Consider the following 18,240-nt stretch of genomic DNA (forward strand, 5'->3'; position numbering starts at 1 on the left):
ACTATTTGACAGGCGCGCGGATTAGCAAAAATCACAATATTGGCCAAATTTGTTTTTCGAGGAAACAAGAAAACAAAACTTTTTCAGAATTTCAAATGCAACCCTAAACACAAACAAGGCATCCCAAAATGTCTAGGTGTTGTTTTCAACCTAACCCTAACCTTAGCTCTTACACTATCTGACAGGCGCGCGGCTTATAAAAAATCACAAAATTGGGCCAAAATTATTTTTCGAGGAAACAAGAAAACAAGACTCTTCCAGAATTTCAAATGCAACCCTAAAGAAAACCAAGGCATCCCAAAATGTCTGGATGTTATTTTCAACCTAACCCTAACCCTAGCTCGGACACTATTTGACAGGCGCGCGGCTTAGCAAAAATCACAATATTGGGCCAAATTTGTTTTTCGAGGAAACAAGAAAACAAAATCTTCCAGAATTTCAAATGCAACCCTAAACACAAACAAGGCATCCCAAAATGTCTAGATGTTATTTTCAACCTAACCCTAACCCTAGCTCGGACACTATTTGACAGGCTTATAAAAAATTACAAAATTGGGCTAAAATTCTTTTTCGAGAAACAAGAAAACAACACTCACCCAGAATTTCAAATGCAACCCTAAACACAACCAAGGCATCCGAAAATGTCTATGTGTTATTTTCAACCTAACCCTAACCCTTGCTCGGACACTATTTGACAGGCGCGCGGCTTAGCAAAAATCACAAAATTGGGCTAAAATTCTTTTTCGTGGATACAAGAAAACAACACTCACCCAGAATTTCAAATGCAACCCTAAACACAACAAGGCATCCCAAAATGTCTAGGTGTTATTTTCAACCTAACCCTAACCCTAGCTCGGACACTATTTGACAGGCGCGCGGCTTAGCAAAAATCACAATATTGGCCAAATTTGTTTTTCGAGGAAACAAGAAAACAAAACTTTTTCAGAATTTCAAATGCAACCCTAAACACAAACAAGGCATCCCAAAATGTCTAGGTGTTGTTTTCAACCTAACCCTAACCTTAGCTCTTACACTATCTGACAGGCGCGCGGCTTATAAAAAATCACAAAATTGGGCCAAAATTATTTTTTGAGGAAACAAGAAAACAACACTCACCCAGAATTTCAAATGCAACCCTAAACACAACCAAGGCATCCCAAAATGTCTAGGTGTTATTTTCAACCTAACCCTAACCCTAGCTCGGACACTATTCGACAGGCACGCGGCTTATAAAAAATCACAAAATTGGGCCAAAATTCTTTTTCGAGGAAACAAGAAAACAAGACTCTTCCAGAATTTCAAATGCAACCCTAAACACAACCAAGGCATCCCAAAATGTCTGGATGTTATTTTCAACCTAACCCTAACCCTAGCTCAGAAACTATTTGACAGGCGCGCGGCTTAGCAAAAATCACAATATTGGGCCAAATTTGTTTTTCGAGGAAACAAGAAAACAAAACTCTTCCAGAATTTCAAATGCAACCCTAAACACAACCAAGGCATCCCAAAATGTCTAGATGTTATTTTCAACCTAACCCTAACCCTAGCTCGGACACTATTTGACAGGCGCGCGGCTTATAAAAAATTACAAAATTGGGCTAAAATTCTTTTTCGAGGAAACAAGAAAACAATACTCTTCCAGAATTTCAAATGCAACCCTAAACACAACCAAGGCATCCCAAAATGTCTAGGTGTTATTTTCAACCTAACCCTAACCCTAGCTCGGACACTATTTGACAGGCGCGCGGCTTAGCAAAAATCACAATATTGGGCCAAATTTGTTTTTCGAGGAAACAAGAAAACAAAACTCTTCCAGAATTTCAAATGCAACCCTAAACACAAACAAGGCATCCCAAAATGTCTAGATGTTATTTTCAACCTAACCCTAACCCTAGCTCGGACACTATTTGACAGGCGCGCGGCTTATAAAAAATTACAAAATTGGGCTAAAATTCTTTTTCGAGAAACAAGAAAACAACACTCACCCAGAATTTCAAATGCAACCCTAAACACAACCAAGGCATCCGAAAATGTCTATGTGTTATTTTCAACCTAACCCTAACCCTAGCTCGGACACTATCTGACAGGCACGCGGCTTATCAAAAATCACAAAATTGGGCCAAAATTCTTTTTCGAGGAAACAAGAAAACAACACTCACCCAGAATTTCATATGCAACCCTAAACACAACCAAGGCATCCCAAAATGTCTAGGTGTTATTTTCAACCTAACCCTAACCCTAGCTCGGAAACTATCTGACAGGCGCGCGGCTTATAAAAAATCACAAAATTGGGCCAAAATTCTTTTTTGAGGAAACAAGAAAACAACACTCACCCAGAATTTCAAATGCAACCCTAAACACAACCAAGGCATCCCAAAATGTCTAGGTGTTATTTTCAAACTAACCCTAACCCTAGCTCGGACACTATTTGACAGGAGCGCGGCTTAGCAAAAATCACAATATTGGGCCAAATTTGTTTTTCAAGGAAACAAGAAAACAAAACTCTTCCAGAATTTCAAATGCAACCCTAAACACAACCAAGGCATCCCAAAATGTCTAGATGTTATTTTCAACCTAACCCTAACCCTAGCTCGGACACTATTTGACAGGCGCGCGGCTTAGCAAAAATCACAATATTGGGCCAAATTTGTTTTTCGAGGAAACAAGAAAACAAAACTCTTCCAGAATTTCAAATGCAACCCTAAACACAACCAAGGCATCCCAAAATGTCTGGATGTTATTTTCAACCTAACCCAAACCCTAGCTCGGACACTATTCGACAGGCACGCGGCTTATAAAAAATCACAAAATTGGGCCAAAATTCTTTTTCGAGGAAACAAATAAACAAGACTCTTCCAGAATTTCAAATGCAACCCTAAACACAACCAAGGCATCCCAAAATGTCTGGATGTTATTTTCAACCTAACCCTAACCCTAGCTCGGAAACTATTTGACAGGCGCGCGGCTTAGCAAAAATCACAATATTGGGCCAAATTTGTTTTTCGAGGAAACAAGAAAACAAAACTCTTCCAGAATTTCAAATGCAACCCTAAACACAACCAAGGCATCCCAAAATGTCTAGATGTTATTTTCAACCTAACCCTAACCCTAGCTCGGACACTATTTGACAGGCGCGCGGCTTATAAAAAATTACAAAATTGGGCTAAAATTCTTTTTCGAGGAAACAAGAAAACAATACTCTTCCAGAATTTCAAATGCAACCCTAAACACAACCAAGGCATCCCAAAATGTCTAGGTGTTATTTTCAACCTAACCCTAACCCTAGCTCGGACACTATTTGACAGGCGCGCGGCTTAGAAAAAATCACAATATTGGGCCAAATTTGTTTTTCGAGGAAACAAGAAAACAAAACTCTTCCAGAATTTCAAATGCAACCCTAAACACAAACAAGGCATCCCAAAATGTCTAGATGTTATTTTCAACCTAACCCTAACCCTAGCTCGGACACTATTTGACAGGCGCGCGGCTTATAAAAAATTACAAAATTGGGCTAAAATTCTTTTTCGAGAAACAAGAAAACAACACTCACCCAGAATTTCAAATGCAACCCTAAACACAACCAAGGCATCCGAAAATGTCTATGTGTTATTTTCAACCTAACCCTAACCCTAGCTCGGACACTATCTGACAGGCACGCGGCTTATCAAAAATCACAAAATTGGGCCAAAATTCTTTTTCGAGGAATCAAGAAAACAACACTCACCCAGAATTTCATATGCAACCCTAAACACAACCAAGGCATCCCAAAATGTCTAGGTGTTATTTTCAACCTAACCCTAACCCTAGCTCGGAAACTATCTGACAGGCGCGCGGCTTAGCAAAAAATCACAAAATTGGGCCAAAATTCTTTTTTGAGGAAACAAGAAAACAACACTCACACAGAATTTCAAATGCAACCCTAAACACAACCAAGGCATCCCAAAATGTCTAGGTGTTATTTTCATCCTAACCCTAACCCTAGCTCGGACACTATTTGACAGGCGCGCGGCTTATAAAAAATCACAAAATTGGGCCAAAATTCTTTTTTGAGGAAACAAGAAAACAACACTCACCCAGAATTTCAAATGCAACCCTAAACACAACCAAGGCATCCCAAAATGTCTAGGTGTTATTTTCAACCTAACCCTAACCCTAGCTCGGACACTATTTGACAGGCGCGCGGCTTAGCAAAAATCACAATATTGGGCCAAATTTGTTTTTCGAGGAAACAAGAAAACAAAACTCTTCCAGAATTTCAAATGCAACCCTAAACACAACCAAGGCATCCAAAAATGTCTAGATGTTATTTTCAACCTAACCCTAACCCTAGCTCGGACACTATTTGACAGGCGCGCGGCTTATAAAAAATTACAAAATTGGGCTAAAATTCTTTTTCGAGGAAACAAGAAAACAATACTCTTCCAGAATTTCAAATGCAACCCTAAACACAACCAAGGCATCCCAAAATGTCTAGGTGTTATTTTCAACCTAACCCTAACCCTAGCTCGGACACTATTTGACAGGCGCGCGGCTTAGCAAAAATCACAATATTGGGCCAAATTTGTTTTTCGAGGAAACAAGAAAACAAAACTCTTCCAGAATTTCAAATGCAACCCTAAACACAAACAAGGCATCCCAAAATGTCTAGATGTTATTTTCAACCTAACCCTAACCCTAGCTCGGACACTATTTGACAGGCGCGCGGCTTATAAAAAATTACAAAATTGGGCTAAAATTCTTTTTCGAGGAAACAAGAAAACAATACTCTTCCAGAATTTCAAATGCAACCCTAAACACAACCAAGGCATCCCAAAATGTCTAGGTGTTATTTTCAACCTAACCCTAACCCTAGCTCGGACACTATTTGACAGGCGCGCGGCTTATAAAAAAATCACAAAATTGGGCCAAAATTCTTTTTTGAGGAAACAAGAAAACAAAGCTCTTCCAGAATTTCAAATGCAACCCTAAACACAACCAAGGCATCCCAAAATGTCTAGGTGTTATTTTCAACCTAACCCTAACCCTAGCTCGGACACTATTTGACAGGCACGCGGCTTATAAGAAAATACAAAATTGGGCCAAAATTCTTTTTCGAGGAAACAAGAAAACAACACTCTTCCAGAATTTCAAATGCAACCCTAAACACAACCAAGGCATCCCAAAATGTCTAGGTGTTATTTTCAACCTAACCCTAACCCTAGATCGGACACTATTTGACAGGCGCGAGGCTTAGCAAAAATCACAATATTGGGCCAAATTTGTTTTTCGAGGAAACAAGAAAACAACACTCACCCAGAATTTCAAATGCAACCCTAAACACAACAAGGCATCCCAAAATGTCTAGGTGTTGTTTTCAATCTAACCCTAACCCTAGCTCGGACACTATCTGACAGGCACGTGGCTTATCAAAAATCACAAAATTGGGCCAAAATTCTTTTTCGAGGAAACAAGAAAACAACACTCTTCCAGAATTTCATTTGCAACCCTAAACACAACCAAGGCATCCCAAAATGTCTAGGTGTTATTTTCAACCTAACCCTAACCCTAGCTCGGACACTATCTGACAGGCGCGCGGCTTAGCAAAAAATCACAAAATTGGGCCAAAATTCTTTTTCGAGGAAACAAGAAAACAACACTCACCCAGAATTTCAAATGTAACCCTAAACACAACCAAGGCATCCCAAAATGTCTAGGTGTTATTTTCAACCTAACCCTAACCCTAGCTCGGACACTATTTGACAGGCGCGCGGCTTATAAGAAATCACAAAATTGGGCCAAAATTCTTTTTCGAGGAAACAAGAAAACAATACTCTTCCAGAATTTCAAATGCAACCCTAAACACAACCAAGGCATCCCAAAATGTCTAGGTGTTATTTTCAACCTAACCCTAACCCTAGCTCGGACACTATTTGACAGGCGCGCGGCTTATAAAAAATTACAAAATTGGGCTAAAATTCTTTTTCGAGGAAACAAGAAAACAATACTCTTCCAGAATTTCAAATGCAACCCTAAACACAACCAAGGCATCCCAAAATGTCTAGGTGTTATTTTCAACCTAACCCTAACCCTAGCTCGGACACTATTTGACAGGCGCGCGGCTTAGAAAAAATCACAATATTGGGCCAAATTTGTTTTTCGAGGAAACAAGAAAACAAAACTCTTCCAGAATTTCAAATGCAACCCTAAACACAAATAAGGCATCCCAAAATGTCTAGATGTTATTTTCAACCTAACCCTAACCCTAGCTCGGACACTATTTGACAGGCGCGCGGCTTATAAAAAATTACAAAATTGGGCTAAAATTCTTTTTCGAGAAACAAGAAAACAACACTCACCCAGAATTTCAAATGCAACCCTAAACACAACCAAGGCATCCGAAAATGTCTATGTGTTATTTTCAACCTAACCCTAACCCTAGCTCGGACACTATCTGACAGGCACGCGGCTTATCAAAAATCACAAAATTGGGCCAAAATTCTTTTTCGAGGAATCAAGAAAACAACACTCACCCAGAATTTCATATGCAACCCTAAACACAACCAAGGCATCCCAAAATGTCTAGGTGTTATTTTCAACCTAACCCTAACCCTAGCTCGGAAACTATCTGACAGGCGCGCGGCTTAGCAAAAAATCACAAAATTGGGCCAAAATTCTTTTTTGAGGAAACAAGAAAACAACACTCACACAGAATTTCAAATGCAACCCTAAACACAACCAAGGCATCCCAAAATGTCTAGGTGTTATTTTCATCCTAACCCTAACCCTAGCTCGGACACTATTTGACAGGCGCGCGGCTTATAAAAAATCACAAAATTGGGCCAAAATTCTTTTTTGAGGAAACAAGAAAACAACACTCACCCAGAATTTCAAATGCAACCCTAAACACAACCAAGGCATCCCAAAATGTCTAGGTGTTATTTTCAACCTAACCCTAACCCTAGCTCGGACACTATTTGACAGGCGCGCGGCTTAGCAAAAATCACAATATTGGGCCAAATTTGTTTTTCGAGGAAACAAGAAAACAAAACTCTTCCAGAATTTCAAATGCAACCCTAAACACAACCAAGGCATCCAAAAATGTCTAGATGTTATTTTCAACCTAACCCTAACCCTAGCTCGGACACTATTTGACAGGCGCGCGGCTTATAAAAAATTACAAAATTGGGCTAAAATTCTTTTTCGAGGAAACAAGAAAACAATACTCTTCCAGAATTTCAAATGCAACCCTAAACACAACCAAGGCATCCCAAAATGTCTAGGTGTTATTTTCAACCTAACCCTAACCCTAGCTCGGACACTATTTGACAGGCGCGCGGCTTAGCAAAAATCACAATATTGGGCCAAATTTGTTTTTCGAGGAAACAAGAAAACAAAACTCTTCCAGACTTTCAAATGCAACCCTAAACACAAACAAGGCATCCCAAAATGTCTAGATGTTATTTTCAACCTAACCCTAACCCTAGCTCGGACACTATTTGACAGGCGCGCGGCTTATAAAAAATTACAAAATTGGGCTAAAATTCTTTTTCGAGGAAACAAGAAAACAATACTCTTCCAGAATTTCAAATGCAACCCTAAACACAACCAAGGCATCCCAAAATGTCTAGGTGTTATTTTCAACCTAACCCTAACCCTAGCTCGGACACTCTTTGACAGGCGCGCGGCTTATAAAAAAATCACAAAATTGGGCCAAAATTCTTTTTTGAGGAAACAAGAAAACAAAGCTCTTCCAGAATTTCAAATGCAACCCTAAACACAACCAAGGCATCCCAAAATGTCTAGGTGTTATTTTCAACCTAACCCTAACCCTAGCTCGGACACTATTTGACAGGCACGCGGCTTATAAGAAAATACAAAATTGGGCCAAAATTCTTTTTCGAGGAAACAAGAAAACAACACTCTTCCAGAATTTCAAATGCAACCCTAAACACAACCAAGGCATCCCAAAATGTCTAGGTGTTATTTTCAACCTAACCCTAACCCTAGATCGGACACTATTTGACAGGCGCGAGGCTTAGCAAAAATCACAATATTGGGCCAAATTTGTTTTTCGAGGAAACAAGAAAACAACACTCACCCAGAATTTCAAATGCAACCCTAAACACAACAAGGCATCCCAAAATGTCTAGGTGTTGTTTTCAATCTAACCCTAACCCTAGCTCGGACACTATCTGACAGGCACGTGGCTTATCAAAAATCACAAAATTGGGCCAAAATTCTTTTTCGAGGAAACAAGAAAACAACACTCTTCCAGAATTTCATTTGCAACCCTAAACACAACCAAGGCATCCCAAAATGTCTAGGTGTTATTTTCAACCTAACCCTAACCCTAGCTCGGACACTATCTGACAGGCGCGCGGCTTAGCAAAAAATCACAAAATTGGGCCAAAATTCTTTTTCGAGGAAACAAGAAAACAACACTCACCCAGAATTTCAAATGTAACCCTAAACACAACCAAGGCATCCCAAAATGTCTAGGTGTTATTTTCAACCTAACCCTAACCCTAGCTCGGACACTATTTGACAGGCGCGCGGCTTATAAGAAATCACAAAATTGGGCCAAAATTCTTTTTCGAGGAAACAAGAAAACAATACTCTTCCAGAATTTCAAATGCAACCCTAAACACAACCAAGGCATCCCAAAATGTCTAGGTGTTATTTTCAACCTAACCCTAACCCTAGCTCGGACACTATTTGACAGGCGCGCGGCTTATAAAAAATTACAAAATTGGGCTAAAATTCTTTTTCGAGGAAACAAGAAAACAATACTCTTCCAGAATTTCAAATGCAACCCTAAACACAACCAAGGCATCCCAAAATGTCTAGGTGTTATTTTAACCTAACCCTAACCCTAGCTCGGACACTATTTGACAGGCGCGCGGCTTAGCAAAAATCACAATATTGGGCCAAATTTGTTTTTCGAGGAAACAAGAAAACAAAACTCTTCCAGAATTTCAAATGCAACCCTAAACACAAACAAGGCATCCCAAAATGTCTAGATGTTATTTTCAACCTAACCCTAACCCTAGCTCGGACACTATTTGACAGGCTTATAAAAAATTACAAAATTGGGCTAAAATTCTTTTTCGAGAAACAAGAAAACAACACTCACCCAGAATTTCAAATGCAACCCTAAACACAACCAAGGCATCCGAAAAGGTCTATGTGTTATTTTCAACCTAACCCTAACCCTAGCTCGGACACTATTTGACAGGCGCGCGGCTTAGCAAAAATCACAAAATTGGGCTAAAATTCTTTTTCGTGGATACAAGAAAACAACACTCACCCAGAATTTCAAATGCAACCCTAAACACAACAAGGCATCCCAAAATGTCTAGGTGTTATTTTCAACCTAACCCTAACCCTAGCTCGGACACTATTTGACAGGCGCGCGGCTTAGCAAAAATCACAATATTGGCCAAATTTGTTTTTCGAGGAAACAAGAAAACAAAACTTTTTCAGAATTTCAAATGCAACCCTAAACACAAACAAGGCATCCCAAAATGTCTAGGTGTTGTTTTCAACCTAACCCTAACCTTAGCTCTTACACTATCTGACAGGCGCGCGGCTTATAAAAAATCACAAAATTGGGCCAAAATTATTTTTTGAGGAAACAAGAAAACAACACTCACCCAGAATTTCAAATGCAACCCTAAACACAACCAAGGTATCCCAAAATGTCTAGGTGTTATTTTCAACCTAACCCTAACCCTAGCTCGGACACTATTCGACAGGCACGCGGCTTATAAAAAATCACAAAATTGGGCCAAAATTCTTTTTCGAGGAAACAAGAAAACAAGACTCTTCCAGAATTTCAAATGCAACCCTAAACACAACCAAGGCATCCCAAAATGTCTGGATGTTATTTTCAACCTAACCCTAACCCTAGCTCGGACACTATTTGACAGGCGCGCGGCTTAGCAAAAATCACAATATTGGGCCAAATTTGTTTTTCGAGGAAACAAGAAAACAAAACTCTTCCAGAATTTCAAATGCAACCCTAAACACAACCAAGGCATCCCAAAATGTCTAGATGTTATTTTCAACCTAACCCTAACCCTAGCTCGGACACTATTTGACAGGCGCGCGGCTTAGCAAAAATCACAATATTGGGCCAAATTTGTTTTTCGAGGAAACAAGAAAACAAAATCTTCCAGAATTTCAAATGCAACCCTAAACACAAACAAGGCATCCCAAAATGTCTAGATGTTATTTTCAACCTAACCCTAACCCTAGCTCGGACACTATTTGACAGGCTTATAAAAAATTACAAAATTGGGCTAAAATTCTTTTTCGAGAAACAAGAAAACAACACTCACCCAGAATTTCAAATGCAACCCTAAACACAACCAAGGCATCCGAAAATGTCTATGTGTTATTTTCAACCTAACCCTAACCCTTGCTCGGACACTATTTGACAGGCGCGCGGCTTAGCAAAAATCACAAAATTGGGCTAAAATTCTTTTTCGTGGATACAAGAAAACAACACTCACCCAGAATTTCAAATGCAACCCTAAACACAACAAGGCATCCCAAAATGTCTAGGTGTTATTTTCAACCTAACCCTAACCCTAGCTCGGACACTATTTGACAGGCGCGCGGCTTAGCAAAAATCACAATATTGGCCAAATTTGTTTTTCGAGGAAACAAGAAAACAAAACTTTTTCAGAATTTCAAATGCAACCCTAAACACAAACAAGGCATCCCAAAATGTCTAGGTGTTGTTTTCAACCTAACCCTAACCTTAGCTCTTACACTATCTGACAGGCGCGCGGCTTATAAAAAATCACAAAATTGGGCCAAAATTATTTTTTGAGGAAACAAGAAAACAACACTCACCCAGAATTTCAAATGCAACCCTAAACACAACCAAGGTATCCCAAAATGTCTAGGTGTTATTTTCAACCTAACCCTAACCCTAGCTCGGACACTATTCGACAGGCACGCGGCTTATAAAAAATCACAAAATTGGGCCAAAATTCTTTTTCGAGGAAACAAGAAAACAAGACTCTTCCAGAATTTCAAATGCAACCCTAAACACAACCAAGGCATCCCAAAATGTCTGGATGTTATTTTCAACCTAACCCTAACCCTAGCTCGGAAACTATTTGACAGGCGCGCGGCTTAGCAAAAATCACAATATTGGGCCAAATTTGTTTTTCGAGGAAACAAGAAAACAAAACTCTTCCAGAATTTCAAATGCAACCCTAAACACAACCAAGGCATCCCAAAATGTCTAGATGTTATTTTCAACCTAACCCTAACCCTAGCTCGGACACTATTTGACAGGCGCGCGGCTTATAAAAAATTACAATATTGGGCTAAAATTCTTTTTCGAGGAAACAAGAAAACAATACTCTTCCAGAATTTCAAATGCAACCCTAAACACAACCAAGGCATCCCAAAATGTCTAGGTGTTATTTTCAACCTAACCCTAACCCTAGCTCGGACACTATTTGACAGGCGCGCGGCTTAGCAAAAATCACAATATTGGGCCAAATTTGTTTTTCGAGGAAACAAGAAAACAAAACTCTTCCAGAATTTCAAATGCAACCCTAAACACAAACAAGGCATCCCAAAATGTCTAGATGTTATTTTCAACCTAACCCTAACCCTAGCTCGGACACTATTTGACAGGCGCGCGGCTTAAAAAAATTACAAAATTGGGCTAAAATTCTTTTTCGAGAAACAAGAAAACAACACTCACCCAGAATTTCAAATGCAACCCTAAACACAACCAAGGCATCCGAAAATGTCTATGTGTTATTTTCAACCTAACCCTAACCCTAGCTCGGACACTATCTGACAGGCACGCGGCTTATCAAAAATCACAAAATTGGGCCAAAATTCTTTTTCGAGGAAACAAGAAAACAACACTCACCCAGAATTTCATATGCAACCCTAAACACAACCAAGGCATCCCAAAATGTCTAGGTGTTATTTTCAACCTAACCCTAACCCTAGCTCGGACAATATTTGACAGGCGCGCGGCTTATAAAAAATCACAAAATTGGGCCAAAATTCTTTTCGAGAAACAAGAAAACAACACTCACCCAGAATTTCAAATGCAACCCTAAACACAACCAAGGCATCCCAAAATGTCTATGTGTTGTTTTGAACCTAACCCTAACCCTAGCTCGGACACTATCTGACAGGCACGCGGCTTATCAAAAATCACAAAATTGGGCCAAAATTCTTTTTCGAGGAAACAAGAAAACAACGCTCTTCCAGAATTTCATATGCAACCCTAAACACAACCAAGGCATCCCAAAATGTCTAGGTGTTATTTTTAAACCTAACCCTAACCCTAGCTCGGACACTATTTGACAGGTGCGCGGCTTAGCAAAAAATCACAAAATTGGGCCAAAATTCTTTTTTGAGGAAACAAGGAAACAACACTCAGCCAAAATTTCAAATGCAACCCTAAACACAACCAAGGCATCCCAAAATGTCTAGGTGTTGTTTTCAACCTAACCCTAACCTTAGCTCTTTCACTATCTGACAGGCGCGCGGCTTATAAAAAATCACAAAATTGGGCCAAAATTCTTTTCGAGAAACAAGAAAACAACACTCACCCAGAATTTCAAATGCAACCCTAAACACAACCAAGGCATCCCAAAATGTCTAGGTGTTGTTTTCAACCTAACCCTAACCCTAGCTCGGACACTATCTGACAGGCACGCGGCTTATCAAAAATCACAAAATGGGGCCAAAATTCTTTTTCGAGGAAACAAGAAAACAACACTCACCCAGAATTTCAAATGCAACCCTAAACACAACCAAGGCTTCCCAAAATGTCTATGTGTTGTTTTCAACCTAACCCTAACCCTATCTCGGACACTATTTGACAGGCGCGTGGCTTATCAAAAATCACAAAATTGGGCCAAATTTCTTGTTCTAGAAACAAGAAAACAACACTCTTCCAGAATTTCAAATGCAATCCTAAACACAACCAAGGCATCCCAAAATGTCCAGGTGTTATTATCAACCTAACCCTAACCCTAGCTCGGACACCTTTTGACAGGCGCGCGGCTTAGCAAAAATCACAAAATTGGGCTAAAATTTTTTTTTGAAGAAATAAGAAAACAACACTCACCCAGAATTTCAAATGCAACCCTAAACACAACCAAGGCATCCCAAAATGTCTAGGTGTTATTTTCATCCTAACCCTAACCCTAGCTCGGACACTATTTGACAGGCGCGCGGCTTATAAAAAATCACAAAATTGGGCCAAAATTATTTTTTGAGGAAACAAGAAAACAACATTCACCCAGAATTTCAAATGCAACCCTAAACACAACCAAGGCATCCCAAAATGTCTAGGTGTTATTTTCAACCTAACCCTAACCCTAGCTCGGACACTATTTGACAGGCGCGCGGCTTATAAGAAATCACAAAATTGGGCTAAAATTCTTTTTCGAGGAAACAAGAAAACAATACTCTTCCAGAATTTCAAATGCAACCCTAAACACAACCAAGGCATCCCAAAATGTCTAGGTGTTATTTTCAACCTAACCCTAACCCTAGCTCGGACACTATTTGACAGGCGCGCGGCTTAGCAAAAATCACAATATTGGGCCAAATTTGTTTTTCGAGGAAACAAGAAAACAAAACTCTTCCAGAATTTCAAATGCAAACCTAAACACAAACAAGGCATCCCAAAATGTCTAGATGTTATTTTCAACCTAACCCTAACCCTAGCTCGGACACTATTTGACAGGCTTATAAAAAATTACAAAATTGGGCTAAAATTCTTTTTCGAGAAACAAGAAAATAACACTCACCCAGAATTTCAAATGCAACCCTAAACACAACCAAGGCATCCGAAAATGTCTATGTGTTATTTTCAACCTAACCCTAACCCTTGCTCGGACACTATTTGACAGGCGCGCGGCTTAGCAAAAATCACAAAATTGGGCCAAAATTCTTTTTCGAGGAAACAAGAAAACAATACTCTTCCAGAATTTCAAATGCAACCCTAAACACAACCAAGGCATCCCAAAATGTCTAGGTGTTATTTTCAACCTAACCCTAACCCTAGCTCGGACACTATTTGACAGGCGCGCGGCTTAGCAAAAATCACAATATTGGGCCAAATTTGTTTTTCGAGGAAACAAGAAAACAAAACTCTTCCAGAATTTCAAATGCAACCCTAAACACAAACAAGGCATCCCAAAATGTCTAGATGTTATTTTCAACCTAACCCTAACCCTAGCTCGGACACTATTTGACAGGCTTATAAAAAATTACAAAATTGGGCTAAAATTCTTTTTCGAGAAACAAGAAAACAACACTCACCCAGAATTTCAAATGCAACCCTAAACACAACCAAGGCATCCGAAAATGTCTATGTGTTATTTTCAACCTAACCCTAACCCTTGCTCGGACACTATTTGACAGGCGCACGGCTTAGCAAAAATCACAATATTGGCCAAATTTGTTTTTCGAGGAAACAAGAAAACAAAACTTTTTCAGAATTTCAAATGCAACCCTAAACACAAACAAGGCATCCCAAAATGTCTAGGTGTTGTTTTCAACCTAACCCTAACCTTAGCTCTTACACTATCTGACAGGCGCGCGGCTTATAAAAAATCACAAAATTGGGCCAAAATTATTTTTTGAGGAAACAAGAAAACAACACTCACTCAGAATTTCAAATGCAACCCTAAACACAACCAAGGTATCCCAAAATGTCTAGGTGTTATTTTCAACCTAACCCTAACCCTAGCTCGGACACTATTCGACAGGCACGCGGCTTATAAAAAATCACAAAATTGGGCCAAAATTCTTTTTCGAGGAAACAAGAAAACAAGACTCTTCCAGAATTTCAAATGCAACACTAAACACAACCAAGGCATCCCAAAATGTCTGGATGTTATTTTCAACCTAACCCTAACCCTAGCTCGGAAACTATTTGACAGGCGCGCGGCTTAGCAAAAATCACAATATTGGGCCAAATTTGTTTTTCAAGGAAACAAGAAAACAAAACTCTTCCAGAATTTCAAATGCAACCCTAAACACAACCAAGGCATCCCAAAATGTCTAGATGTTATTTTCAACCTAACCCTAACCCTAGCTCGGACACTATTTGACAGGCGCGCGGCTTATAAAAAATTACAAAATTGGGCTAAAATTCTTTTTCGAGGAAACAAGAAAACAATACTCTTCCAGAATTTCAAATGCAACCCTAAACACAACCAAGGCATCCCAAAATGTCTAGGTGTTATTTTCAACCTAACCCTAACCCTAGCTCGGACACTATTTGACAGGCGCGCGGCTTAGCAAAAATCACAATATTGGGCCAAATTTGTTTTTCGAGGAAACAAGAAAACAAAACTCTTCCAGAATTTCAAATGCAACCCTAAACACAAACAAGGCATCCCAAAATGTCTAGATGTTATTTTCAACCTAACCCTAACCCTAGCTCGGACACTATTTGACAGGCGCGCGGCTTATAAAAAATTACAAAATTGGGCTAAAATTCTTTTTCGAGAAACAAGAAAACAACACTCACCCAGAATTTCAAATGCAACCCTAAACACAACCAAGGCATCCGAAAATGTCTATGTGTTATTTTCAACCTAACCCTAACCCTAGCTCGGACACTATCTGACAGGCACGCGGCTTATCAAAAATCACAAAATTGGGCCAAAATTCTTTTTCGAGGAAACAAGAAAACAACACTCACCCAGAATTTCAAATGCAACCCTAAACACAACCAAGGCATCCCAAAATGTCTAGGTGTTATTTTCATCCTAACCCTAACCCTAGCTCGGACACTATTTGACAGGCGCGCGGCTTATAAAAAATCACAAAATTGGGCCAAAATTCTTTTTTGAGGAAACAAGAAAACAACACTCACCCAGAATTTCAAATGCAACCCTAAACACAACCAAGGCATCCCAAAATGTCTAGATGTTATTTTCAACCTAACCCTAACCCTAGCTCGGACACTATTTGACAGGCGCGCGGCTTAGCAAAAATCACAATATTGGGCCATATTTGTTTTTCGAGGAAACAAGAAAACAAAACTCTTCCAGAATTTCAAATGCAACCCTAAACACAACCAAGGCATCCCAAAATGTCTAGATGTTATTTTCAACCTAACCCTAACCCTAGCTCGGACACTATTTGACAGGCGCGCGGCTTATAAAAAATTACAAAATTGGGCTAAAATTCTTTTTCGAGGAAACAAGAAAACAATACTCTTCCAGAATTTCAAATGCAACCCTAAACACAACCAAGGCATCCCAAAATGTCTAGGTGTTATTTTCAACCTAACCCTAACCCTAGCTCGGACACTATTTGACAGGCGCGCGGCTTAGCAAAAATCACAATATTGGGCCAAATTTGTTTTTCGAGGAAACAAGAAAACAAAACTCTTCCAGAATTTCAAATGCAACCCTAAACACAAACAAGGCATCCCAAAATGTCTAGATGTTATTTTCAACCTAACCCTAACCCTAGCTCGGACACTATTTGACAGGCGCGCGGCTTATAAAAAATTACAAAATTGGGCTAAAATTCTTTTTTGAGGAAACAAGAAAACAAAACTCTTCCAGAATTTCAAATGCAACCCTAAACACAACCAAGGCATCCCAAAATGTCTAGGTGTTATTTTCAACCTAACCCTAACCCTAGCTCGGACACTATTTGACAGGCACGCGGCTTATAAGAAAATACAAAATTGGGCCAAAATTCTTTTTCGAGGAAACAAGAAAACAACACTCTTCCAGAATTTCAAATGCAACCCTAAACACAACCAAGGCATCCCAAAATGTCTAGGTGTTATTTTCAACCTAACCCTAACCCTAGATCGGACACTATTTGACAGGCGCGAGGCTTAGCAAAAATCACAATATTGGGCCAAATTTGTTTTTCGAGGAAACAAGAAAACAACACTCACCCAGAATTTCAAATGCAACCCTAAACACAACAAGGCATCCCAAAATGTCTAGGTGTTGTTTTCAACCTAACCCTAACCCTAGCTCGGACACTATCTGACAGGCACGTGGCTTATCAAAAATCACAAAATTGGGCCAAAATTCTTTTTCGAGGAAACAAGAAAACAACACTCTTCCAGAATTTCATTTGCAACCCTAAACACAACCAAGGCATCCCAAAATGTCTAGGTGTTATTTCCAACCTAACCCTAACCCTAGCTCGGACACTATCTGACAGGCGCGCGGCTTAGCAAAAAATCACAAAATTGGGCCAAAATTCTTTTTCGAGGAAACAAGAAAACAACACTCACCCAGAATTTCAAATGTAACCCTAAACACAACCAAGGCATCCCAAAATGTCTAGGTGTTGTTTTCAACCTAACCCTAACCTTAGCTCTTACACTATCTGACAGGCGCGCGGCTTATAAAAAATCACAAAATTGGGCCAAAATTATTTTTTGAGGAAACAAGAAAACAAGACTCTTCCAGAATTTCAAATGCAACCCTAAACACAACCAAGGCATCCCAAAATGTCTAGATGTTATTTTCAACCTAACCCTAACCCTAGCTCGGACACTATTTGACAGGCGCGCGGCTTAGCAAAAATCACAATATTGGGCCAAATTTGTTTTTCGAGGAAACAAGAAAACAAAACTCTTCCAGAATTTCAAATGCAACCCTAAACACAACCAAGGCATCCGAAAATGTCTATGTGTTATTTTCAACCTAACCCTAACCCTAGCTCGGACACTATCTGACAGGCACGCGGCTTATCAAAAATCACAAAATTGGGCCAAAATTCTTTTTCGAGGAAACAAGAAAACAACACTCACCCAGAATTTCAAATGCAACCCTAAACACAACCAAGGTATCCCAAAATGTCTAGGTGTTATTTTCAACCTAACCCTAACCCTAGCTCGGACACTATTCGACAGGCACGCGGCTTATAAAAAATCACAAAATTGGGCCAAAATTCTTTTTCGAGGAAACAAGAAAACAAGACTCTTCCAGAATTTCAAATGCAACCCTAAACACAACCAAGGCATCCCAAAATGTCTGGATGTTATTTTCAACCTAACCCTAACCCTAGCTCGGACACTATTTGACAGGCGCGCGGCTTAGCAAAAATCACAATATTGGGCCAAATTTGTTTTTCGAGGAAACAAGAAAACAAAACTCTTCCAGAATTTCAAATGCAACCCTAAACACAACCAAGGCATCCCAAAATGTCTAGATGTTATTTTCAACCTAACTCTAACCCTAGCTCGGACACTATTTGACAGGCGCGCGGCTTAGC

This window comes from Lepisosteus platostomus, chromosome 7, assembly GCF_059453375.1.
Source record: "Lepisosteus platostomus isolate fLepPlt1 chromosome 7, fLepPlt1.hap1, whole genome shotgun sequence".
Lineage (NCBI taxonomy): Eukaryota > Metazoa > Chordata > Actinopteri > Semionotiformes > Lepisosteidae > Lepisosteus > Lepisosteus platostomus.